The 18,443-nt window shown below is 40.7% G+C and overlaps 1 protein-coding gene across 13 annotated transcripts in view; it reads left to right on the top strand.

Moving 5' to 3' along the window:
* The window catches only part of NRXN1 (neurexin 1), a 1,062,013-nt gene that overhangs the window by 261,765 nt on the left and 781,805 nt on the right, over positions 1–18,443 (top strand). The gene's annotated exons all lie outside the window — the stretch shown is intronic.

Below are 18,443 nucleotides of genomic sequence, written 5' to 3'. Positions count from 1 at the left end.
ACAACTACCTCTCCTTACTCCCATATAAAAATGCAGCATCGGCTCAGCTAAACGTGTGCAGTGTCAAAGTTGTGGCCACAAACCTATGACAGAGACATTGGGGCAGATTTACTTACCCAGTCCAGTCGCGATCCAGCGGCGCATTCTTTGTGGAGGATTCGAGTCTTCTGGTGATTCACTCAGGTAGTGCGCCCGATGTCCACCAGGTGTCGCTGCTGCGCTGAAGTCCGTCGGAGTTCACTGGAGTTCACGATCTGTTGCTGGGTGCAGGTAAGCGTGTGTCAAGCGACACTTTTTTTAAAAAAATACAGCGTTTTTTCCGAATCCGTTGGGTTTTCTGACGGCCACAACCCCCGGTTTCCAACGCGTGCATGCCGGCGTCGATGCACCACAATCCGATTCCGTGCACCAAAAACCCGGGGCAAATCAGGGAAAATCGGCACAAAACGGTAATATTCGGGAAACCCGACGGAAAAACGCGATTCGGGCCCTTAGTAAATGACCCTCATTATCTCTAAGGAACTTAGGTCATACAGTTGTCCTAAAAGGTGGTCCAGAACATCTTCTGTCTGAAGAGAGGTAGGAAGCCTACACATTAGATGGTTTGCAAATGTTACCAAAATTTATGAGTTTTACTAATTTATTTTAATCTAATGTCTAATATGTAATCTAAAAGGTCTCATACCAATGGTTTTTACTGTTCTCCTTAAAATTCCTTACTTTCTGAATTTTCTGCAATGCAGAAACACCAAAGCGTAGTACTAAGTCATGTGCATAAAACTTGATAAAAAGATAAAAAATGAATAAATAATAATGTATGGTTGAGGTAAAATGGCTTCAGTAGATGTATTAGGCGTATTACACATTTTATAGAATTCAATAATATGCTCAGTATAAGTAAAAATGATTGCAGTCACGATCTATGCAAATGAGGTCAAATTAGATTGAGTTAATGGAATACCAAGTTTTTTTTTCTAATTGGTATAACTGTAAAACATTAATGTGTAAATCAAGAAACTACTGTGGGAGCAACAGTGTGGGAGCAACATGTACTTTTGTTTTAGCCTTTTTTTTGGTTTTTTTGCGTCTTTTTGTGGTGTGTCTGCATTTCTTTGTGGCTTAAACAACTTCCCTTCAAAGTTCGCTAAGTTTTCACAGTGTTCAAGCGACCCCAGATGTGGAAGTTGTGACTTTTTGTAAAAAGTTGCACATTTTTCTGACTAAAGTTAACTAAAGACCTTAACTCAGATGTACTAAAAGGAATAAATTAAAATTGGTTTGCAAGCACATATGACCCTGCCTCCAGTGCTCATTTGCATAAAGGTCAACATAAAGAGTTACCAGTGCCCCTGTGTGCTGCAGATTTACAGGCAGTTACATTGTGCTAGGGGCACTTCCCCCTTTCCACTGTGTCCTTACTGCTGACTGCTGCAGAGATTACGGGAAGTGACTCATTAGCATAATTTTAGAAGTTGAATAAAGGAGGCCAGGGTTAACAAATATAAGACAATTACGGTCACGGTGCCTGGACCTATGGATAATTGTCCCTGGTTTATCATGCATGCATTTGATGGTAGCTTACCATTAAATTATTGAATATCAAGTTCTTCCAATCACGCCCCCACCCCACAAAACTATATATTAATAATACTATATAATAGACTCCTCTTACTCTATAACATGCAACCTATTGATAAGACTGCTTTATAACATGACTTGTTCACTTTTAACTAGTAGTAAATTGTATTGTGATCCTGGATGATGATGAAAGCAAAAGGTAGAAAATCCGTAAAGATGATTTTGCTCACAAAACAGACACAATTTTATTTTGTTCAAGATGCTGCCGTCGGGTGCGCTCTTGAGATTTTATATGGTTTAGAATAGGAATGTTATTAGGTTGGTTGTAGAGAAAATATTACAAGAGAAATGTCAAGTAAAGCCATTTCATGCTGACAATTCACACAAGAGAATTGGTGAACTTAGTGCTCATTGTGATGACAGGTATATTGCAGTGTTTTTCTTCTAGATTTCAAAAATAAGAAGATGCTGTGCTTTCATTATGCCGAAAAATGGACTTCAAGGGAAATATGTCTGGATATAGATCACGTAAATGGTGCATTGATTAAAGTTTTTGCTTTAAGGAGCATATCCTTGCATCGGTCTTCGAACCATGTATCGTACTGACGTCTGGTGGCCTGAAGTTGCAACTAGAAAGTTGAGGACGCCAAAATTTAGAATATTCTCTTCTTTACTTCTAAGAGTAGTCATAGCATTGTTTAAATAGGTAGTATTACTTGTGGTATCTCGTAGAACTGATGAGTGGTTGAGAGAAGAACATTACTGGGGCAGATTTACTTACCCGGTCCAGTCGCGATCCAGCGGTGCGTTCTCCGTCGCTGATTCGGGTTCTGCCGGGATTTACTAAGGCCGTGCGCCCGATGTCCGCTAGGTGTCGCTGCGCTGAGGTCCGATGGAATTCACCTCATCTGTCCCGGTGTATGTGAGTGATATTTTTTTTTTTTTACATTCCGCGGTTTTTCCAAATCCATTAGATTTTTACGATGGCCACGCCCCCCAATTTCTGTTGCGTGAAAGCCAGCACCGATGCACCACAACCAGGGCCGATTCTAGCATATTTGCTGCCTGAGGCGAATATTAAAATGCTGCCCCCCCTCCCACGCTCCCTGTTAAGTAAATGCTGAAAACTTTACTAACAATTAACAACCCTACAGGCAGCTCCCTGACACTGTGTGACTGACTACAGGATCTGAGAGACATTAGTGGCATCTAGTACCTTATAGATGACAATCTCTTCCATCAGGACGACTTTATTCCGGGTTCTCCAATCCATGACGTATCACTGCTGAATTCACGGGCAGATATCTTCAGCTCCGTGCAGCATCTCCACCCGGCGCCCCTAAAAATACCACAGTCACTTACAGTATGAAGTCTCCTGGAAAACAACACTGCGCTCCTAAATAATATATACCCCTCACAACACAACTGACCGCACGCTACCCCACATATAACACATCCCTTCATTATATAGGGATAAAATCTATATACATATAATATACTGTATCCCATATACAGCCCCTGCAGCTAAGTAATATACTGTACCCGATATACAGCCCCCCCCAGCATAGTAATATACTGTATCCCATATACATCCCCCCAGCTTAGTGATATAGTGATATATAATATATACAGCACCCCCCAGTATAAAATGATTCTGGCCCCATATAATATATACTGAATCCCCCCCCAGTATAAAATAATTATAGCCCCAAATAATATCTATAGCATCCCCCCAGTATAAAATAAGTATAGCCCCAAATAATATCTATAGCATCCCCCCAGTATAAAATAATTATAGCCCTAAATAATATATATAGCATCCCCCCCAGTATAAAATAATTATAGCCCCAAATAATATCTATAGCATCCCCCCCAGTATAAAATAATTATAGCCCCAAATAATATCTATAGCATCCCCCCCCCCGTATAAAATAATTATAGCCCCAAATAATATATATATAGCATCCCCCCAGTATAAAATAATTATAGCCCCAAATAATATATATATAGCATCCCCCCAGTATAAAATAATTATAGCCCCAAATAATATCTATAGCATCCCCCCCAGTATAAAATAATTATGGCCCCAAATAATATCTATAGCACCCCCCCCAGTATAAAATAATTATAGCTCCAAATCCCCAAATAAAATATACAGAACCCCCACCCCCCCAGTATAAAATAATTATAGCTCCAAATCCCCAAATAAAATATACAGAACCCCCACCCCCACCCCTAGTATAAAATAATTCTGGCCCCATATAATATCTATAGCATCCCCCTAGTATTAAACAATCATAGCCCCAAATAATATATATATAGCATTCCCCCCAGTATAAAATAATTACAGTATAGCCCCAAATAATATAAATATATATTGCATCCCCCCCAGTAATAAAGAAATAATTATAGCCCCAAATAAAATAGCATTCCATGATCCCCCCCCCCAGTTTAAAATAATTCTGGCCCCATATGATATATATAGCCCCCCCCCCCCCCGCAGTATTAATTATTAGCCACAATTAATTAAATACATGAAAAATAATAAAAATCATACTCACCTGCAGGCAGCTGCTCCCTCGGCGCGGCTCCGGTGTTCACGCGGCTCTCCTGTGAGACGCGGCTCCGCACAGTGACACAGGCACCGCGCCATGACGATGGCGCCTGTGTCACTGCTTAGAACGGAGCGACGCAGCTGCCGGAAAGGCGCTGCGTCGCTCCGCATATAAATCGCGCCTGTGTCTTAAAGAGACAGGCGCGATTTATTTAGCTGGTGGGCGATTCGGGCGTTAATGGACGCCCGAATCGCCCACTTTACAGGGACCCGCATTCTGCCGCCTGAAGCGAGATTTTCATCTCGCCTCATGGCAGATGCGGCCCTGACCACAACCCCAGGGCAATTTGGCGCAAATCGGAAAAAATTGGGAAACCCAGTGGAAAAACGCAATTTGGACCCTTAGTAAATGTGCCCCACTGTGTTGGTGGGTGGGTAGGTGGGATCTATGTTACTTGGATGAGAGGAGAATGTAAAATTTTTACAGTGTTACAAGCACAGGGCTGTTGTGGCCCTTGGTGAGTTTTGCACCTCTACTGTAAAGATACTGGGACATATCCATTTCTTCTCGGACAGTTTTGTAGCAGAGAATGTAAAAAGCCCAATCTCCACCAGTTTTTTGGGTTTTCCACTTTTGACTTGATGGGGTGGAACGTGGGGTGGCAGGTGGAGGTTTGGGACATATTTATTATAGTTTAAGCTGGGACACCAATGAAGCCTATAGCTGAAATCTCCATCAAGTCAGTGCTGGTCTAGACAGAGATGGAGTCTGCATATACAACGCCACTTAGCTTTTCGAGCTCGTCGTGTGCCGTTGTGGATGAATATTAACACTGGTACTTTAGGCCATTCCTAATAAATTCCAGAACAGTATGTTCCCAATGTAATATATTTGGTGTTGACTGCCAAAACCATATTTCTCAAAACCGTTTTTTTACTTTATACCTACTCAAAATGGTTCCAATATCTACATTACACCTGCTATAATATCACCCATCTAGTACAATATGGATCTAATGAGGTAGAACCTTGGAGTCGTTTTCGAAGGTTGACTTCTTGACTTCCACATCTCCTCTCCTTTTTATAAGTTTAGCATCATTTTCTGTGTCTGCCAAGTAGAAGGAAGATAAAGGCGTGCTTAAAATATTGTATTTGTCAGCAGTCTGCTAAATCCTGTGCAGCTATACTTTGCCTGGCCACCCGCTGTCCTCAGATCCAGTCGTACCTTCTAATGTTTTCCTTTTGATTAATTGATCGGTGAGTCACAGTTAGTGGCCGCTGCTATCTATTATCTGGTCTATTTGGCATTTTAAACACTAACAAGAATACCTAAGACACAAGGTCATGTCTTATACAGTCCGTACTGTATTTTTAGGCTTTTTTATCTAGTTTTCTGAAACTTTAGCACAACTTTTATTTAGAGCCATCAAAAAAAAACGGAGACACGAAATATGTTGTGTTACCTAATTGGGCAGAGAAAAATATTGTTTCAAAATGACTTACTGTTATTGAGGTTAACTCATAAAATTGTATGCACTATGCATGCTGTACCCAAGGTTGAGAAGAACTTGAAGCAATTGCCCAGCTCAAAAAGATTTGCCACATTTTGGCAACATTTTCTATAGAAAATTTAGAAAGCAAAAGACCTACCCATTCCTGAGTAGGTACTCTCGTACTGGATGCTCCAGTTACTGCACCTATGAAATGGACTTGTTATCCATCTCTGAGAAGGTCATCACTGGACCAATCACTGGCCTCACCAGTGACCTCCACGAGAATAGCGCATCAATGATTTACCTCTGTGATGTTCTGTTCTTGTCGAGGTCCATGCTGGATAGTCTAGCAATGTCCTCCACACAGATGATGTTCACTGAACAACAGAGCTGAAGAAGCAGTGACAGCCATTACTAGAGGACCTGTGGGGGAAAAGGTAAGTGGCAAGTGCAGTAAGTAATGTTTATCTTAAGAGAAGGACAACCACTTTATACCGCAACCAGTCAGTAACCCAAGCACATCATGGTAGGGCCTTCAAAAATGATCTCTCTTGATGATATTTAGGGATTTTGTCATTTTTGGATAACATCTGCACCATTTCCATCTGACCTATACAGTTTAAATATTGGTAGAGAGTTTCACAGAGAACTTTCTATGGAGATTAAAATTAAAATTATGTTAGTTTCAAAGACTTGAGTTTAGACCACATGAACACAAACTTGGGCACTTTGTGGGCCACAAACAAGAAAACATGATTTCTTGTTCACGTCCCATCGTTCACCACCAATGCCAATAGAAATTGACTACCTGTGCAAAGATGGTCTAGAATAGGACCTGCTCTATAACTTGCTTTATGGGCAGTTGGTTAGCCCAGAGCGTGAAGTATCCATTGGTCATGGCCAAACAGAAAGTAATAGGGCTGTGTGTTAGCCACATTATGGCTAGCAGGGGGCCCTAAATAACAGCCATGTGCATGAAACTTTAAATAGAAGATGTCCTCTCACATTGAGACCATTGATATTATTGGGTCTTCAGAGCTTGAATGTCCATAATCAATCCTTTTATAAAAGCCTTGATAACTTTGTCTGACATTTCTTCTGACATTAGCTTGTTGGAGCCACCATATCTTCTGATATCAGGTCTATAGTTGATATATGTTAAAGTTCTTGAGTTCCTACTGTTCTGCCTAAATTGTTATAGACTCTCGGCCTATACAGGCAGTCCCCGGGTTACATACAAGATAGGGTCTGTAGGTTTGTTCTTAAGTTGAGTTTGTATGTAAGTCGGAACTGTATATTTTATCATTGTAACCCCAGCCAGAACTTTTTTGGTCTCTGTGACAATTGGATTTTAAAAATGTTGGGTTGTCATAAGAATCAATATTAACACTAAAGCTTCATTACAGACGCCTGTGATAACTGTTATAGCTGATTATTGTAGCCTAGGACTAAAGTACAGTAATTACCAACATCCAGAGGTCCGTTTGTAACTATGGGTCGTATGTAAGTCGAGTGTTCTCAAGTAGAGGACCGCCTATATAGCCATTTAGAACTTCTGAAATACAGTCTGTTGTAGATCAAACTGGTTAGTTTAGAATGTTTTGTGCTCATTTGGAAATGTGTATAGAATTCTTGAAGAAAACTTTTAGGTGACTTCAGATCTTTATCTACAGTTATTACTTAGGAAAGGGCAACGTTCATGACATATGGATCTTTGGTAATGGTTCTAGACCTGCAAATTACTGACTTTGGACTATAGGTGACGGGGATGGAGCCGTCTTTGATATTTTCTAGCTCATTATGGGTTTAGAAATTATATATTCCCTTGAAATGACATCTACAATGACTTACAATGTCTACATGTAATCATTATATTGTACATTGACTTTCTAAAGTAAAAGTGTTTTTCTTTTTGTTTTTGCATTTCTCAACACAACAATAATCTGTCAACCGAGTGAATAGGAAATAAATATGTACTATTGTTTAGAGTTTAGCAGCTACTTATAATGTGAAATAATGCTTTGTCACTGGCCATTTATTTTATAGTCTGTCCTACCAGAATTATAGACCTTTCAACATGTTTGCCGCTGTCTTTGTAGATAGGAAGCAGTGGAAGAAAACGTGACACACTCCATTGTAATCTCATTGACCATACGTAATGTAAATCACTTAGTGATAAGTATAAGGGTTCTATTACATTACTCACTGCTTTCCTTTTCGTTGTGTCTTTAGACTACAATTGCCCTGTAGTATTTCTTACTGTATACAGTGAATAGTATTGTGTTGGCTGAATATGACAACCAGTACATCTATTGGACCATTGTTGGATATTGTAGAAAGTCTTTAAGTATCTTACAGAGAAAAAAGCTCACTTAAAGGGAGTGTTTCAGGAGAATTTAGACTACGAGTCATGAACACTGCTCAGTAGGTGACTTCATGTCAAGATGTATATGTTTACCTGATGAGTGGGGGGTAGGACTACTTCCATTCTCCATTCTCTTGTCCTCTAAATCATGTTTGAATATGACATAAGCTAGTATAATAGTAGTATTGGTTTAGTCTTTCCTAGGTATAGGCGGGCCCCAACTTAAGGACACCCAGATAACTTCCTTATCCAGGGGAGGGGGATAGTGTGATAGAGCAGAGATGTAGCAGAGCTGACTGTGTCATTGTGTGTACTATCCATCTTGTTGATCTCATCATCCCATCTCTGATCCGTCTCATCTCTCTCTTCTATGTGTCAGATACTAGTGAATGTTCAGACGGTAAATAAGAGTGAATATAAACCCTGTACCCTGATAATCTAAGCACAATGTCAGCACACAGCATCTCACTGCACTGAGGGATCATGAAGTTTCTGCTTAGAGAGTCCCTGCCCACACCATGAGATTTTACACTGATCATCACTGACCGGATAGGAGCTAAACAGCTATAAAACTGAGGGAAATTCTAAAGTAAGGGATTAAAAATTATCTTTATTGTGTAAACATTGAGATTTGAGAATTTTCTTTCATGGACAAATCCCTTTAATTTCTGTTTGAGCCCCAAAGACCTTCTATGAACGTCTTCTTGTCAGTTTTGATTGATCAATATCTGTATCAACTCCTTTTCACATACCCCTATATTTGTTAGTAAGCCTAATAAAAGCAACCAAGAAAATTAAAGTGTATGAATAATATAAAGACATATTTACTATATCTTTGGAAAATCTTCATATTTCGGCACGTCTTTACCAATCACATCTGTCTTCTCCGTTTCCCGAGGAGAGACGCAGGAGCTGTTAAATATACTCTTTTCACATCAACATAATGTACTATGTGACAGTCATAAAATGGGAAAATCTTTCTGACATTTGGTGAAGTTTATAGTGTAAAACTAATTTAATCTTGACATTTTTCACATATTTCTCCGTCAACTACTTGTGATAACGTCTCCAAATGTTCGTAAGGTTCTGAATGGTCTTAAAGCAGAAGCTCTTAGGACACGGACATGGGATGTACAATATGAAGTGTCTTTCTCTACTGCACATTGTGATGTGCATTGGTTTAATTTCTTAAATTATTTTAGGAAGACTAATGGGAAAAGTCAAAATGATCAATTCTAGTCATCAAGTAGTGATGAGCGGACCTGAACTGCAAAGTTGGGCTTTGTACTGAACTATGTGTGTGTGGGTCCACTGATCCGATCCGGAACTTTATTAGGAGTTCAGATCTGGATGAGAGTGCACACCCGTGACACTGATTGTAGGCATTAAGTCTTTAAATGCCACTTACACCAAGTCACCAGTGGCATTTAAATGGCTAAACTCCTTGTGCCGGCACCAGTATGCAGTCGGCACGGGACATCACCATTTTGGGGATTATCATCGCTCCCCGATGACATGGGAATGACATTCGTCCCCAAAATGGTTTCTTTTCCAGTGACATTTAAACAGTTAACACCCTCGATTTGTGCAGGTACTCATCATGGATGACATTAGTGAGTCCACTGTATAACATGCTTCCAGTGGACACTTTGTACAATCTGCTCAGCTCATCCTGCTCTATAACATGCTGCCTGCGGATAGGACACTATGTACAATCTGCTCAGCTCCTCCAGCTCTATATGATGCTGCTTGCAGATAGAACACTATGTGCAATATGCTCACCTCCTTCTGCTCTATAACATGATGCCTGCACATAAGACACTATGTAGAAATCTGCTTCACTCCTCCTGCTCTTCAAAATGCAGATCAGACATTATGTACAATCTGCTGAGCTCCTCCTGCTCTATTACATGCTGCCTACCGATAGAACACTATATACAATCTGCTGAGCTCCTCCTGCTCTATTACATGCTGCCTACCGATAGGACACTATGTACAATCTGCTCAGCTCCTCCTGCTCTATAACATGCTGCCTACCGATAGAACACTATATACAATCTGCTGAGCTCCTCCTGCTCTATTACATGCTGCCTACCGATAGGACACTATGTACAATCTGCTCAGCTCCTCCTGCTCTATTACATGCTGCCTACCGATAGAACACTATATACAATCTGCTGAGCTCCTCCTGCTCTATAACATGCTGCCTGCAGATAGGACACTATGTACAATCTGCTCAGCTCCTCCTGCTCTATTACATGCTGCCTACCGATAGAACACTATATACAATCTGCTGAGCTCCTCCTGCTCTATAACATGCTGCCTGCAGATAGGACACTATGTACAATCTGCTCAGCTCCTCCTGCTCTATAACATGCTTCCTGCAGATAGGACACTATGTACAATCTGCTCAGCTCCTCCTTCTCTATAACATGCTGCCTGCAGATAGGACACTATGTACAATCTGCTCAGCCCCTCCTGCTCTATAACATGCTGCCTACAGATAATACACTAGCTACAATCTGCACAGCCCCCCCCCCCCCCCTCTGCTCTATACAAAGATTCATGCAGATAGGACAGATTGGGGCACATTTATCAGGACTTGTAAAATAAAGTCTCCTAAGTTTTTTTCTCCTCCAAAACATGATGTGCACCTTGGAGTGACTATGCTTTATATATAATATGGTATTAGCTACTCTGTGTGTGATGTTATTGCCATAGATGATGTTCTGTCTAACATTATTGTATTTGGTATATGTTGGTCTTGATCCTTTTTCGCGCACTACAGTATATAAAGAACAAGTGTTCAGTCAAGTTGCAAAACAATGTTTCCAATATAAACCTGACCTTCTCCTCTGCTCAGAGCTATTCAGTAAGCAATGAGTAACACACATCCAAAACATGGTCCCTATTTCCCGGAAGATTGGGGCCCTCTCCTCCCTGTGCTGTTCATTTATGAGATAAATAAGATATTGGGACACTTGAGGCGATGGTACAGGTAGACTGATCTAGTGGATGATTCATTCTTACCCTGTAGCCATACAGTAAAATTTAGTTTTTATTGCGAAAACGAAAATATCTACTTCAAGAAAATGTCCAACCTTGAACTCTATTTGTTTCATCTTGGACCGGATCTTGTACATTTCTTAAGACATTGTTGGAATTGTGTTCTTCTCCTAAGAGTTCTATATTATCTGCCTAGAAAAGGTTGAATATATTTAGGGAGCGTTCTGTAGGCGACCCGCCGTTAGGAGTTGGACACCCGCTGATATTGTATTGATTTTCAGAGTTAGGTCATCAATAGAGATGAGTGGACCCAAAGCTTCTGTTTGGGTTTGGGGTTTGGGTGAATCCCATGTGATCCAAACATATTGCCGGATTGGTTGGGGAATAGTCAATTGAACATGATAATACCCCTAGCTAATGGCCATGGCTATGATTGTCCAGGGGGCTTTCACTTATCTTCAGTCATTAATGGCAGGCCCAGTGTCCAGTACCCCTCACAATCAGCTATTTTTATGGCTTACCACAAATTAGAATCCGTTACACAATGGGGCTCATTAACTAAGGGCCCGAACGCCGCACTTTCGTCTGCTTTCCCGAATATTTCCGATTTGCTCCAAATTGCCCCGGGATTTTGGGGCACGTGATCGGATTATGTCACATTGGTGCCGGCTTTCACGCGACAGAAATCGGGGTGTGTGGCCGTCGGACAACCCGACGGATTCGGAAAAACCGCGGAATTTAAAAAAGAATTTGTGCCGCAAGATCAGCACTCGCATACACCAGGAAGAAGAAGGTGAACTCCGGTGGACCTTGGCGCAGCAGAGACACCTGGTGGATATTGGGCGCACGACCTTAGTGAATCCTGGCAGACCCGAATCAGCGTTGGACAACGCGCCGCAGGTTTCGCGACTGGACCGGGTAAGTAAATGTGCCCCAATGTACCAGTCAGTAAACAGACACGACCTATGTACAATGCAGGGTCGTGCGCTGCATTTTTGTCGGACTGTGCACGTTCTTCTAGGCTAAACCGGCTTTCACAGATATTTAACAAGTGAATCGCCGTACACAGCATTATAGACGAAGAATGCACTTTTAGTGCTGTTTCTGACTACCAAAGTAAATGTGCCCCACTGCGTTGAGCCGATTTCCGCTACTTTCGCTGAAGCATCAAAATAGAAATAGGCCAAACCGATGGAGTTCGATTTGTTCGGTATATTGGTATATAACTCCCTCTTTAGTCATTTAAATCACAGATTTTTTTTTAAAAAGGTACAAGCTAGTTTCATTACTTTTCTACAATTTTTTTTTCATTATGTCCAGGCTTATCCTAATACTAAGGGGCTTTCCCATGAAGCAAGAGTATGGCTCTCGGTAATCTCTGTCAGCTCCATAGAGTAGAACGGGGCAGCCCGTGCATGCGCTCTGGTCATCTCGGGGAGCTGACAAGGGGTGCAAGAGAGGTATATCGGACTCCTGTTCTCATAACCCGTGGGTATCCCATCACTGAGACCCCCACCGATCAGCAAGCTAGGTCCTATCCTGTGGATATCTATCATAAGATACATCTTCAAGTTGACAAATAGTTTCACTCATCTTTAAAAGTGCGTTCTGTGTTCATTGTTGGGTCTTGAGATAGATAGATATGAGATAGATAGATAGATAGATAGATAGATAGATAAACAAATTTAAAAGTAGATAGATAGACATTAATGTAGATAGATGGATATATATTGGTTAGATAGATGATAGATAGATAGATAGATAGATAGATAGATAGATAGATAGATAGATAACTGATAGATAGATAGATAGATAGATAATTGATAGATAGATAGATAGATATGAGATAGATAGATATGAGATAGATAGATAGATAGATAGATTGATAGATAGATAGATAGATATTGGATAGATAGATAAACAATTTTAAAAGTAGATAGATAGACATTAATGTAGATAGATGGATAGATATTGGTTAGATAGATGATAGATAGATAGATAGATAGATAGATAGATAGATAGGAGATAGATAGATAGATACATAGATAGATAGATAGATTCAAGGTTTGCACACATCTCTATGCATGTGCAATGCGAAGATGGAGAATCGGTTGAAGGTGTAAAATTGCTTATGGGTAACACATTATTTTAGAAACAAATGTGTTATAGTGGTGTAAGGAATCGTATTTTGGGGAAGAGATTTTTTGTCTCAAGGTGTGAAGTGCAATTTTATGTAACAGCTTAACAGTTTTAAACTGTCCTCATATAGTGACATGCATTCACTTAGTTTCCTTGGAAAGATCAAATTTAAAGGGTGTGCTCACTAATAAGAAACTTTGCCAAGGTATGTACCATTACTGTAATTGGGGCGCCAATATTGTACTTACCCTTACTCAGACCATATGAGACAGAGTTGTTAGAAAAAGCTGTCGTGGGGCGCTAACATTACACTTCCCCAGAAATTCAAAATTTATTCTAGTAAAATTTACAATAAAATTGCAGGTTATTATTATTATTATTCCGAAGAAAAAATATATATATACTTAGTATAAAGGTCTAAGTCTAACTAAGTTTATATATATTCTGTCTATTTTGTCTCATGCCAATTACCGGACCCTCTTTGGGTTCACCGGAATTCGGAGCTGTTGGAGCTACATAGACAATGGCAACTGCTACAAATACACCTGGCCCATGGGATAGTAGCCAACACCACCAATACGGCTAACCTTCATGGTAAAAAGTGGTTCTATGAGCCTACTATTCAAGAAATCACCTGGGTGAGCCCCCCAAGATCTCATGATACAATCACAGTACCCAATGTTATCACCCGATACCGGGTGTTGTTTCTTTTTTTTTCTGTTGTTGCTTGACTTCAGACCATATGAGCCGTGGGCCATGTGACTCCAACAGAAGTCATGTAACTCGTTCACTTTAGCTATAGACAATGGGGAGAATTTATCATATATCAAAACATGGTGCACCAGATTATCCCCCCCCCCCATTACCGGATGGATTTATAAGGAGGTGTTGAGATGTGGGGTCTTCTTGCCGTTAAAAAAAAGAAATCTTTACTCAGGCTTCAGGTCCAAAGAAAAGGCTTGCATTTATTTGCACAAAAATAAAATGTACAGAACAAAAATGCAGATAATTCAGGGGATAGATTGCAGCTACCTTGGAACAAGCAGCTCCCCTGTGGTCAGATCAGACACTCTGACCTAGAGACAATCCATGTACACAACTATTTCCCTTGAGGTTTAAAGGGATACACCCCTGGGTTGCACCTTTAACAACAAACATCACACAAAGATATATTTCTTACTTAATATACATAATGCCACAATACAATTATAATACACAATATAAAAATAAAGTGGAGTTTACAATATACACAAAGTAACCAAAGTTAGAAATGCAAACATAAACCGCATGGCTTCAGCTCTGCATCACCTGGCAGTAATCAGGTGCAGCTATATAACCCCAGAACGCCCTCTGCGCAGGTTGTGCACACACAGGTAAGATCAGGTAATGCTGAGTGGTGACTGCTGAACTGGTTTGTCTGGTGAAACAATAGTGGACAGAGACAAAAGGTTTGCTGGCCAGCAGGAGGAGAAAAAGAAGAAAAGGTACAAACACACAGACAGACAAACAATTCACCATCCACCCCTCAACAGGAGGGTCTGGCAGTTTTGCGCCAAATCGGGCTGGCATACAGTTGTGCCATAACCCATGCCAGTTCCTGTTCACTCCGCAACCTGGCATGCTAACGAATTCGGCGTTGAGGTGGAGTAAGGGGGAAATAGGCGTTAGTCTTGGCTGTACACTAAGAACTGCACGTATATCAGGGCTTGTACAACATAAAACTGATGCCCTGATAAATCTGCCCCACAATATTTTATTAGTTTTTAATGTGAAAGAAATATTGTCGCTTTCAAAATTGGTGATATTCGCCATTCGTATTCGCCAATATGATACTCAGTCTACAAGGTCAAGAAGGTGCGGTGCAAATTCGTATTATTTGTGAAAAAATTGGCATAAATCAGAGCACAATTAACTCAAAGTGAGAACATAATTTCATCTTTTTGACCTCGGAAAGTAAGTGGTGAAAATGATGTATTCAGCGAGTCGTTTTAGGTGGGGGAATTAATAAATGCGGACAATGGAGGAGATGATAGGGCACGCAGGGATCGGCTGTATATCTGGTTAAATATTTATGGCCTTATATGTTCTGCCGATGGTTCATCACTAAAGCTTCGTAAGCAATGAAATAATTGAGCGGAATGATAACCACATAGTAATTTTAGCACAGATACCTGGAGTTCTGTGGAATCTAAATTTGCTTGTGGTCGCAGGATTTGCAAATTGACTTTTATTGACTAATCATCCACTGTAAATTATAGAAGGTCTGGAAGAAAACCCTTCTCGGTGTCACTGAGGGGAGATTTAGAGATATCAATGTAAAAAAAAATGACGGTAAAGAGAAAGTTGTTGTTGGGCATATTGTATGGGGATTGTAATTGGATAACCCTTTCTTCTCACCTCCACAGAGGAAAAATTAACATCAAACATTGTATCACGCTGCCTGCAGATAGGACACTATGTAATATCGCCTCAGCTCTGCCTGCTCTATAGCATTCTGCCTGGTGATAGAAAACAATGTACAATCTGCTCAGCTCCTCCTGCTCTATAACATGCTACCTGAAGATAGAACACTATGTAAAATTCGTTCAGCTCCTCCTACTCTATAATATGCTGCCTGCATATAGGACACTATGTACAATCTGCTCAGGTCCTCCTGCTCTATAACATTTGTCTTGCAGATAGCACCCTATTTACAATCTGATCAGCTCCTCCTGCTGTATAACATGCTGCCTGCAAAGAGGACACCATGTACAATGTGCTTTTTATCCCCCTGCTCTATAACATGCTGCCTGAGGATGGGCCCCAATGTACAATCTGCTCAGCTCCTCTTTCTCCGCAAAATGCTTCCTGCAGATAGGACACTATGTACAATCCTCTCAGCTACTCTTTCTCTACACAATGCTTCCTGCAGACAGGACACTATGTACAATCCACTCAGCTCCTCCTGCTCTATAACTTGCTGCCTTCAGATAATACACTAGCTACAATTTGCACCGCACCTCCTGCACTTTACCAAGCTGCATGCAGATAGGACAGATTGGGGCACATTTATCAGCCCTTGTCCAGATGACTTGCATCAGCCATGATTAAGGATTAAGGAGGAGCATTTTGCAACCTATCCCTTCCATACAGGGGCGGTGCCAGCACTGGGCATACCTGGTCAAGTGCTAGGGTCCAGACCTGCTGGGGGGCCCACATAAGGCTGTACATGAGGAATCTATGGGGGTGAGAGGGGCTGTATCTAATGAATCCATAGGGTGTGAGGGGGCTTCATATAAAATACCCATAAGGGGGCTGTTTGAGATGATAAACTATATTTTCTATTATATTTTAGGGAACAGGAGATTGTTTTAGTTTCAGAATTTTTAGAGGCTGACTGAGGCTCTGTCACCCAGAGGCCTCCTGAAACCCGGAGCTGACCCTGCTGCCATAGATATTAGATGGTTGGTGGCTCGTGCCAAAAATTCCAAATTCTAAGCCCACAAATCTATTGTAAGGACACCTTAGTACAATGGGCAGATTGTTTCGTTTTGATCGTTGTAATATCTGGGAGTGGTGAGAGGACACGGTCCAGTAATTTGGTGTGGAATGTTTCAAAACAATGAAAACAAAACATTAAAAATTCCATTTTTGGGTGTCGTGATGAATTCTTCACTGTCGCGCAGAGCCGCTTTCATTACCGCGCGCCGCGATCCATCTTTGTATATGTTTGTATAAAGTTCTCTTACAATAATTGCGGCATGAATCACTGGCAGAAAACATTTTAGGCTGTAATTAGGTAATTGAGCATATTAAAGTATTTCACTTTTGTTTGTACTTTTGATTGTGCATCTATCATAGTCTATCAGGTAGATGAAGAGATAACTGAGGAGGATAGACCTGCAATCTATTTTTATTATATCGCCCAGACTAAGGTATAATAGAAATCAAGAACAGAAATAGGGTTTAAGAGGAAGGTGTCACCACTGGAGATGAAGAAATCCATCATCGTTCAATTAGCTAAAGTTTCGCCACAAGGATGCCTTTTGGATTCTGCGCTGGATTCGGGTCCGGCCGGGATTTATTAAGGCAGTTCCTCCGACGTCTGCCAGGTGGCGCTGCGCTGAAAAGCATCCGAACGCACTGGAATACACCGAGCCGGGCCAAGTGAAGGTAAGTGCAATTTTCGCGACACTTTTTTTTTTTTTAAATGCGGCGGTTTTTCCGAATCAGTCGGGTTTGCGTTCGGCCACGCCCCAGATTTCCATCGCATGCATGACGGCGCCGATGCGCCACAATCCGATCGCGTGCGCCAAAATCGCGGGGCAATTCAGGGAAAATCATCGCAAATTGGAAATATTCGGGTAACCCGTCGGGAAAACGCGAATTGGGCCCTTAGTAAATGACCCCCATTGTTTTACTTTAAAAAGTTCTATCCCGTTACGTTAATTTTCCTAATTTTTTTAACCGATTCCTGATTCTAACAATAATTATTATCCAAATTATCCCAAAAAATTGCAAAAAAGAAAGTAATTTTTATAGAAAAATCTTTGTGAGGACTTGAGGGGTTATATACTAATTTCTATAATAAATTGGGCAACATCTGTTTATCTAAAGTGAATAATTTAAAAAAAAATGTATTTGATTTGGTGCCTGAAATTTTGCCAATTTGTACTCAGTCTACTCATCTCAAGTCACCACCAAAAAATATTGTGAATTATTGTTCAGTTATTTTCTCTGGTATTTTTTATTGCTTAACACTGAAGGAGATTCAGCTGTGAAATGTAGCAATGCACACAAACCTATGTAGTGAACAAGACCTGTGATGACATCATGATGGTGGAGGAACCAATTCTGGTTGATACAGTAGGGCACATTTACTAATGGTTCGAGGAACGCATTTCCATCGGGTTTCCCGAATTTTTCTGTTTTGTGCCGCATTTAACTGGGTTTTTTTGCCACACGGGATTGGATTTTGACGCACCAGTGCTGGCTTTCACGCGACACATCTTCGTCGGACCGTCCGGATCGGGGATCGCGACAGGACCGGGTAAGTAAATGTGCCCCAGTGTCTCTATATGAACTGATCTGTATCAAATTTGTTCTTATGCTCTTAGGAGAACAAGAGCAGGACACCTCCTAAATCATGATGTCATGACTTCATCAAAATCTTCGGTGTTCTGTGCGTTGTTTTCATACAATACCTAGATAATGGGTTGTCTAGTGGCCAACAGTGGAGTAAATAAAGAAAATATTTTTCATTTTTTTAATATTGTCCCCAAATTAGTAAAAATAATTAAAATACAAAAATTGATAGACAGTTATTTAT

The sequence above is a fragment of the Engystomops pustulosus genome, chromosome 3 (assembly GCF_040894005.1).
Source record: "Engystomops pustulosus chromosome 3, aEngPut4.maternal, whole genome shotgun sequence".
Taxonomy (NCBI): Eukaryota; Metazoa; Chordata; class Amphibia; order Anura; family Leptodactylidae; genus Engystomops; species Engystomops pustulosus.
The sequence above is the reverse complement of the archived record's forward strand: the minus strand, read 5'-3'. Positions and strand labels throughout refer to the sequence as shown.